The sequence below is a fragment of the Herpailurus yagouaroundi genome, unplaced genomic scaffold (genome assembly GCF_014898765.1).
Source record: "Herpailurus yagouaroundi ecotype Mexico unplaced genomic scaffold, PumYag 66866, whole genome shotgun sequence".
Taxonomy (NCBI): Eukaryota; Metazoa; Chordata; class Mammalia; order Carnivora; family Felidae; genus Herpailurus; species Herpailurus yagouaroundi.
Window position 1 is genome coordinate 1 of NW_024419742.1, and position 10,068 is coordinate 10,068.

Consider the following 10,068-nt stretch of genomic DNA (forward strand, 5'->3'; position numbering starts at 1 on the left):
CCCCGTTCATGCTCTGTCTCTCTCTGTCCCAAAAATAAAAATAAACGTTGAAAAAAAAAATTTAAAAGCTATTGTCAGTAATGATGCTATAAACATTGGGGTGCATGTGCCCCTTTGAATCTAAAAAAGATTAATTTCTAATTGTACATGATATTGTCATGATCTTCGCCTTCAGTCAGTACATTAAAGATTCCAGTTTTCATAACAGGAACTTTGGGCTCTTTAGGAATACTTCTGATAACCATAGTTAAGAAAATTTCTGGATGGTAAGACATGACTCTTACCTCCTTTCCCTTTTCCTGAGCTAGATTCTTGAAGTTTCATTCTTTTCAGGATAGAAGGAATCTTGAACTTCCATAACGTTATCAATGTGATAGTTAATTGAGCCTTAAATAGTGTGCTTGATTATATATGGTTAGTGCTCATATTTTCCATAATTGTATGACATGTCTTTTCTTTCAACATTCTTTTTTAAACTTACTAACAGTGTTTTTTGTGGCCAAAATCATTGTCATGATGCATAAAATAGAAACTAGTTTGCACAATAAATGAACTTGTCCAATACATTTACATACATTCATAATCAAAAGAGTTCAGGTGAGTTGCCTATGTTGTATGTATTTTGTGAAGATGAAGCTATACGAATTCTATATAAATTTACCAAATACCCACCACATATCAGTGTGTTATTTCAAACTTTTATATTAATATTGATTCAAACTTTCTGTATTTTAGTCTTCTCATTATTCTTTTATTAAATAATTATACATATTTCATATGCAAATATGAATTTCAAATTGATAACATTTCTAAGTATTTAAAAGTACAAACTGTAGAGAGAGCCAAAGCATAAGACACTCTTAAAAACTGAGAACAAACTGTGGGTTGATGGGGGGTGGGAGGGAGGGGAGGGTAGGTGATGGGTATTGAGGAGGTCACCTTTTGAGATGAGCACTGGGTGTTGTATGGAAACCAATTTGACAATAAATTTCATATATTGGAAAAAAGAAGTACATACTGTAACTCTATTTCTCAGTAAATTCTAATTATTTTTTTTAATTTAATAGTTTTTTAATTTTTTAATTTAATAGTTTTTAATTTTTTTTAATTTTTTTAATTTTAATTTTTTAATTTAATAGTTTTCAATCTTTAATTGTTTTTCTAATAAATACAAGCATGAGGCCCACACTTGTTTGTGTTAGAGATGATACCAATTAAGGTAAAGGGTAAATTTAATGTATATAGAACAACTACAAAAATACAAAAAAAATACGTCTTAATTTCATTTTTGTTGCTAAAAGAGGAAAAAGTCCACTAAAAAGACACAAACACCTCTAAATTCAAGTCTTTCATGTATTGGTGGACGCTAAGCTAAATTTCCATTGGAGCAATAAAATGTACAGCTGGGGCCCCTGGCAAATTTCTTCTCTGTCAGGATGATTGGCTACAGACCATCCTCCATACTGGATACAATTCTCCCTTTAGGTTCAAAATGGGGCAACCTCTATCTCGTACCTATTGGCACATGTCTCACAGACAATGTGCCAAATATTTTACTCACAGTCTCATTTAATTCTGGTCTACCCCTTCTAAATACATATTGTTATCCCATCTTATGGATTAGGAAACTGAGGCCAGAAGATAGTCACCCAAGTTCACATATGCAGTAAGTGGTGGAAACAGACCTCTAGGTCAGCCGGAGTCCAAAGCCCAAGCTCTCCGACAACAACATTTCACCATCAGAAAAGGAAATGTGTCAACTCACAAAACTTACCTAACATGATCAACTTCATTCTTTTAAAAAAAATTTTTTTTCCAACGTTTATTTATTTTTGGGACAGAGAGAGACAGAGCATGAACGGGGGAGGGGCAGAGAGAGGGAGACACAGAATCGGAAACAGGCTCCAGGCTCTGAGCCATCAGCCCAGAGCCTGACGCGGGGCTCGAACTCACGGACAGCGAGATCGTGACCTGGTTGAAGTCGGACACTTAACCGACTGCGCCACCCAGGCGCCCCATGATCAACTTCATTCTTGGGCCAAATGGGCTTTCATGACAATTACACATGTTGTATGTGAGCATTTTATTATAGTCCACATGGACACAAAGTCAGACGCTATTACAGTATTTGCACAATGTTGTCTATGCTGACCTTTACCATAAGAATTGATATTAAAATCTCTCCTAAGATTTCCACATCTAAGCCCCATCCCAATCCTCTTTTTTCTAAACATTCTTAAATATTATTCCAATTTGATTGTTTCTTGCCTTCTTTCTTTTATCTTGAAAAAATTGCCATCTTCTGTTACTTACCTATGAAAACAAATGTTGTTCCATCACTAAAAAGTTTTACAAAATAATTCCATAGGGGTACCTGGTAGCTCAGTTACTTAAGCGTCGGACTCTTGATTTCGATTCAGGTCATGGGATTAAGTCCCACGTCGGGCTTTGCCCTGACAGTGCAGAGCCTGCTTGGGATCCTCATTCTCCCTTGCTCTCTATCCCTTCCCCACTCTCTCTCAAAATAAATAAATAAACCTTAAAAATAGAATAAAATAATTTCACAGTGATTCCACCCATATCAAATCTTTAGTGGATTTATCTTCTCTGAGTTCTTTGAATTCAGTGAACTATGATGGCCTCCACTTGAAGAGACCAGGATTCAGATTCTGATTCATTTGGGGTTTTTTATTTGTTTGTTTAATGTTTATTTATTTTTGAGAAAGAGAGAGAGAAAGAGAGCCCATGAACAGGGGAGGGGCAGAAAAAGAGGGAGACAGAGGATCCGAAGCTGGCTCCAAGTTGACAGTAGAGAGTCCGATTGGGGCTTGAACTCACAAACAATGAAATCATGACCTGAGCCAAGTTAGATGCTTACCTGACTGGACCACCCAGGTGCCCCCTGATTCATTTTGGTTATAACAAGTTCTGTGGATGAACAAATCAGGTAAATTAAAATCTTTGCTACTTTGTTCATTTTAAAATGATGATGTTAGTGTGGATCAATTCAACACTCCACCAGGTGCTGAAGCGAGTCGAATATGAAACAAGAGGGGCGCCTGGGTGGCGCAGTCGGTTAAGCGTCCGACTTCAGCCAGGTCACGATCTCGCTGTCCGTGAGTTTGAGCCCCGCGTCAGGTTCTGGGCTGATGGCTCAGAGCCTGGAGCCTGTTTCCGATTCTGTGTCTCCCTCTCTCTCTGCCCCTCCCCCGTTCATGCTCTGTCTCTCTCTGTCCCAAAAATAAATAAATGTTGAAAAAAAAATTTTTAATTAAAAAAAAAAAAAGAAACAAGATCTGGAAAGCAATATGATCAAACCTGCTATAGCACGGGGAGATTATAATTGCTACCATTATTAATAACAATTGTTTGTGTTGATTGTGTGCTCCAACATATTTTAATCTCATGGGACCAAACCTTCCCTTACTAATGGGAAGACACTATTTGGGGATGCCAATTAGATCTATACCAATGAAACATGGAGACTCATTCCTTCATTTGCACCCCAGGTTGCTCTGCTATGTCTGGAATTCACTAAGCCATCACCATTGGAAATGTAACTTTGACACACCAGTTAATAGGCAATCACTTGTCTTGTCCACTGCATTTCCAGTGTTCAAAAAGTCAAAGGGAACATTGGCTAAAGCCTAGTAATATGGGGTCAGTTCATGGAAATGCTTCACCTGTGTGGTCCAAAGCAAATGACTCTTTTCCCACCACTGGCATAATCTATGTGCTTTCCAAGCTTTCACCAGAAATTTCTACCTCAAACTGACTTCCTTCCAGATCATGCCCAAAGTTTGGCTTGAATCTCCCACAGTGGGCCTTCATGGCCAAATGACCAGATCAATGGCTGGTTGCCCAGTCCTCCAAACCTCCTATTGTCACGTTAGATCCCTAGGCTGTCACCTGCCTATGTCTGCTGAAGGTCACCATCTGTGAATGACATTAAATGTCATGGCGCCCACAGTAATGATGCAGTTGTAGCATCTAATGCATTAGTTTGAAGACCATTTCTTCCATTTTATAAAATGGATATGGAAAGCAATGCCCACTATTTCACTTCATATTCCCCCTAAAGGACTCATGCACTGAAGTACTTTTCTCATTTTGTGGTGGAAAGACACAACATATTTGAAAGTTTGTGGTGCCTCATTTTACCAGTTAATAAAAAGTATGTACTCCATCACATTTTCCTCCTACCTTTGAACATAAAAGTTTACCCTGTGTTTCTTGCTAGATAACCATGGACCATTCTTCCTCTGTTTTCTTTAGTGCTTTTGATCTTTTATTTTTATTTCATGGCCTAACTATATTTTATTTTAGGTCTTCTCAAACAGATTCTGGAAATAAGCAGTGTAAGTATATGAGAAACAGTTTGTGCATTAGAGCTTGATTTTTCTTCTGCCCCAGAGCTTGATAGTTTAGGATGGTCTACCCAAAGGTGACATGAAAAATGGGAGAAGATGTTTGCTAATCCCACTCCGTGATAGAGACACAAAACACGTGATATTCAAACACACTGAGACTCCACAGAATAAGGTGAATCTTCCATTCCCAACATCATCCCTCACAAAACAGGGGTTGCCTTATGTTTCAGTCTGGGGCAACCTCTCATATTAAAAGAGCTTCTTCCAATATTCTACTTTGATGAAACAGTACTACTTGGCAAGATATCAGCCTGAAATAAACTCAATTTCTGCTAGTTTTAGAGATAACACTGGTAAAAGACAATAAAGAAGTTTACTATTAGGTTTGGTAAATAGTACTTGGAACTAAAGTCTCTATACTTTATGCTTACATTGCATAAATATATGACTGCATAAATGAAATAAGTAGTTTTCTTTTATTTCATAAATAGGCAATTGTCTCTTCCAATAAAATATCCAGTGACATCATCATAAGGAGATCCCAAAACAGACACTCCAATCCTGTGATGACTCAGAAATTTGCTCTGGAGTAGATGCATGTGGAGGCCCTGAACAAAATTTTTGATGAAATGTGAGGGCACAAAAAACAGATCTCTCAACTCATATTATAAAAAAAAGATATACTTTTTAATTTGTGGGTATAACCCAATAAAGGTATAAAATATTATAAATGAATATTTCATTTTGCATCTATGTCATTGTAAGTTTGTATGATCGAGTTGCAAATCCCCCCCTCTTTTTACATCCAAGTATTTGTACTGAAAAATTAAAGATCATCTTATACTCAGGTTGGCAATATTTGAAGTAATGCTTATTACATTCTAATCATTTTTACAATGATTTGAACGGTGAGTCTTAGAAATTAAAAGTATTCTGGAAATCTGACCATTTGTTTTAAGTGTCCTATAGACTAGATTGTAACTAATACATTTTTTTCTGTACTCCTGATTCTATGCAGAACTGCAGTGGGTGGTAATTGGAATTCTGAAGAATTGGCTTTTTTCTTATTACTGACCATGTCCCAACCTATACGGAGCTAATTCCATATTTAATTTCATTTAGTTCTAACCACATCCACTTGAAATAGTTGTTACGTTGACAGAACGAATGAATGGAAATATAGCAAATGTTAACAGTAATAAGTGTTGCTATGAGATTTCAATTTTTTCTTTATTTTTTCTCTTTTCCAATTTTTTTCATTTGAGACATGTATTCTTTTTATACTTTTAAGAAAGCAATGACCAGTGAAACAAAAGTTATTGGTTGAAGGATAATTATACACAACATGACAGATTCAGATTCAAAGTTCACATTTTTGTCTGCACCACTCTCTCCTAAAAACATATTTTTAGGACCTCATGAATTATAACTGTGTCACTATTTTTTAATTGGATTGATGCAATTACACCGAGTAGATAGTCAGTTGGAAAAAAGCGGACCGGAAATTTCTTTTTCAGTTTATGAATTTATTCATGCCTGTGATCAAAACCACTAAGGAAACCATAATATATCATTCTTTCTTCATTTTTCCAATGCTTTTACCAGCATTGTGAAAATTCTTTGAAAACTTTTTTGACTAGATGCTGCAGGCTCAAAAAATCCCTGTGAGATGTTCTCCCTCATCCAGGAAAAAAATTCCTCTCTAAGGCTAATGAAGAATGAATACATTTACTAGCCTGAATTTAGAAAGAAACAAACCCAGCGTATGACACTCCTGATTATGTCTGCACAGGTAAATGTGTTGGTACCGGATAAGAATCACCTTCCGACAAAATGACAAGTTTATCAAGTTTTTGCTCATTCTTTCCTACTGGTTATTTTGGAATCAAATAAGCAATACAAATATCCTTACACATATTCAGCACAGAAATCCCACAGGGACCTAACATCCCCACCCCTCAGGGACCCCCAGTTGCTCTAGCAAGTTAGCTCCTTGTCAATGTCGCCCACGCAAGCTCAGGCGGCAACTACCCCCAAGGACTGGGACACAGTCACCTACCTCTCCAAGGATCCTGCTGCCATTTGTGACCAAACTGGGGGTGAATCCGAGAATGCTGAGCTGGCACCAGAACCTAGCCTGCTGCCCCTGCACCGCCCGCCTCCCCTCCCTATGTTATACGGAAGAATGAAAGAATATTTACCTGTAATCCAGATCTGAGGTTTGGGAGGAGGATTTTTTTTTTGGTAGATCCCCCATCCATAATAGCCCACTGTCTGAAAACCTTTTACAGAAATCTCCCTTTGTGCCTCTTTTAAAATCTCGCCTATATTTTTTACTATTTAAACACATAAAAATTGGTCCTGCTAATATTAACAAAGATGAATCACAAGCAAAATCACATTAGATATGAACCCAGCAAGAATGGATGGACTGACCCCTCTCTGTCTTTCCATCTTATTCATCCACCACAGAGAATATGATTTTACCTTTTCTCAACATTTTGCTGAGTCTTCTAAATCTCTTTTCATAAGGTTTTCATGTATCAGATCAGCTCTTTTCCTAGAGTGTAATTTACAGGTACTACCTCTATAATTTTCAAAGAGGAACAAAAATAGAAATAATATATTTGAATATATAATGAATGAATGTTCAATTTTTTAACACGTTGGTTTTCTTGTTTGTGTGTTTCTATGTATTGAGGGGTAGGGACCTGGTTTGACTGTAAAGCAGTTCTTTCCAGAATCCCATTCCCACGATAGTAGCCAGATGAACTGTTACAGAGTCTGAAATCTTAATTATGGTCACTTAACTAATTTGTTGCTGAAAGACTGTTCCTTTGAACTTGAAATTACCCTAAGAGTTTCCAGGGCACTGATGTAAAGTCCTGAGCTGCTCATCAGAGGATCCTGTCTGGTCTGGTCTTTCTGCCGCTGTCCCGGCCTGAGCGGAAAGACAGCTGTGGGTCATGCAGCCGAGTCCTGCATGTAGGCCACCTGCTCCAGCTGTCCTGCCCGAGTCAGCATTTCCGGCGCACTTGATGCCGATGCGGAAAGAAGACTGAATGCGATGGTGTGGAAAGGACTTGTCATTTTATAGCAATACCCTAAGAATCACATTTTGAAAATCTAATGAACGTGTATTCAACATGACTTACTGGATCTTTGGTGGGGGCTGGGGGGTGGGGCGGGGAAGAGAGGCAATTTTAGAACCATGATAGAAGCAGAAACATTGTTTTCTGTGTGAAGAGTAATACAAATTATGAGCTACTACTAGTTAAGCGCTTGACTAAAGAGTCAATTTATGAGGTCAGGCTCAGAAGAGTAAATAATCAGAAATAAAAATACAGCTTGCTGTTTCTAATAGCACGTAACGGTCTAAACCATGCTCTTCAGCATGGACAAGTGTCTATTGGGTCCCAAACTTTGCCACAGTAACTTGCCATGTGACTTTAGGCAAATAACAACTTCTTTGAGCTTCAAGTCCTTCATCTGTGAAACTGGAATAAGGACCTCCTGTATAGGACTGCTGAGGACTGAGATAAGGCACTGAAACCAGTCAGTGTGGTTATCTGGCTCTCAATAAATATTAGCTAATATGATTATTCTCTTTAATGGGATAATTTTTGGCTCGTCTATCCCAATTTTCCACTAAATGACACATGTGGATTTTATAAGCAATAAGTATTACATAAAATAAGAAAGGAAAAGAACTGATGAACCCAAGACAGTCTGTATCTCTGTCAGCCACAGGCTAAAAAACTTGGGGCCCAGTCAAGCCACAATCTAGAATGCTTATCCACTAGGCTACCAGCTTTTTGAGTGTTGGGACCGTGTCGGGAGCCCCTTTGACCTCAAGCATCCAGCATAGACACTGTCTTCAGTGAATGTTTGCTGAGGCAATGTAAACAAACAAGGATATAAACCATGCAGACAGACTTCTGATGGACTCTGGAGCTGAAGTGGTTTACTGAGCTCACAAATGCCTTTAAACTGGATCATCTCTAGGCAATATCACAAGAGTCACAATGGGACAAATTTTGACTAGTCGCAGCCTACTTCCTCAGAAGCTAGAGTATTAAGATGAAGTGGCATTATTGATGTTCTACAGTCGTTTACTGTAGAAGTGAAATTGTTTGCACTTGGTTAAAGATGAGATCAAAAGCAATCATATAGGTTTTCCAGGTTATTAGAGAAAGGGGCACTCTTAATACTAGAAATACTTAAAGTGTTTCTCACTTAAAAGACCATCTACAAGAGAAACAGCACGAACCAATAACTTACAACAATGGTTCACAGACACGGTCCTACAGATGTTTGAATTTCAAATATGAGTCTATTATTTTCTGTGTGTGTTTCCTAAAAGTAGAATTTCAATCCGCCTCCAACTGGTTAAGTGAATAAACCATTTTCAAAGTGGTTTTGTTTCCATACAAAGTGATCTGGAGCTGGAATACTGCTGTCCATATGCTGGGATGATCCCATATTGTTTTCTTCTGAAAAGCATCAATAAGTTTTTCATTCACAAGATCAAAATAGAACAAAGTTACTTACCAGTGGGAGTTACTATGAGCTTACTTCATTCTACAAATATCTTGATCCAGCCTGGTTAGACGTTCTACAAAACTTTCAGCTAAGCTTCACGGCACGACCAGCTTAAAAACTTTGTCCTGGCAATTTGATCTTCTGAGTTCTCTTGGAAGCCCTTGAATTATAGTCTTCATGGCATATGATATTTTATGTTTTCCTTAGATTAATTTAGAAAAATATCTGTTTTCCATGGAAGTAGTAATCACAGAAAAATGCTGATGGAAAATGGAAATGATAAGAGAAAAAAAAAGGAAAGAAGGAAGGAAGGAAAGCCAGAAAGACAGACAGGAAAAGAAGGAAGGAAAAGAAAGAAAGAAAAAGAAAGAAAGAAAGAAAGAAAGAAAGAAAGAAAGAAAGAAAGGAGACAGGGAGGAAGAAAGAAGAGAGAAAGAAGAAAAGAAAAAAAGAAGAAGAGATCAGGGCCAAGTGGTCAACCAATGACTTTTCTAAATTACCAGGAAAAGTGTTCAGAGAATTAAGAGGTTTTGATTTCCAGGTGTTCAAGTGTGTGAAACCGCTCAGAGACCACATCAAAGGAAAAGCCCTTCTGTTCTCACAACCACCAGGTCTGCTCCGTTGCAATTTGGGATTGTATTTCTGAAAGAGGATACACTTCAGTAACTGAAAATGCAAACATGCCAACAGACATATACTTGAGAAATGTGAACGATGGTCTCCATGTTTTAGCAGCCACTTTTACTATTTACAACATGAGTCTTTACCAGGCAATGCAAAATGAGAAAATAATTTCTGAGATGACACTATTTTCCTGTAGTAAAAGAAGAAACTTGTAGAATTCTATCTCTCATGGAAAAAATAGCTCCTTATTAAAACAAAGGCGCCTGGGTGGCTCAGTCGGTTAAACGCCTGACTTCAGCTCAGGTTATGATCTCGAGGTTTGTGAATTCAAGCCCCACATCGGGCTGCACACTGACAGTGCAGAGCCTGCTTGGGATTCTCTCTCTATCTCTCTTTCTCTCTCTCTCTCCCTCTGCCCCTTCCCCACTTGTGCTTTCTCTCTCTTTCTCAAAATAAAGAAATAAACTTAAGAAATACAATCTATTACGAAAACAAACCCAGTTCTCTGACATGTTGAAAGAAGAAGCATCTT

At 37.8% G+C, this 10,068-nt stretch overlaps 1 long non-coding RNA gene across 1 annotated transcript; it reads right to left on the reverse strand.

Moving 5' to 3' along the window:
- Nucleotides 1–5,041: 5,041 nt before the first annotated feature.
- On the reverse strand, nt 5,042–9,261 carry LOC121024697 (uncharacterized). Its single transcript, XR_005787794.1, has 2 exons — nt 8,922–9,261; nt 5,042–7,428 (listed from the first exon to the last, which is right to left on the reverse strand). It is a non-coding gene; the product is annotated as an uncharacterized LOC121024697 (long non-coding RNA).
- Between the last annotated feature and the right edge of the window lie 807 nt (nt 9,262–10,068).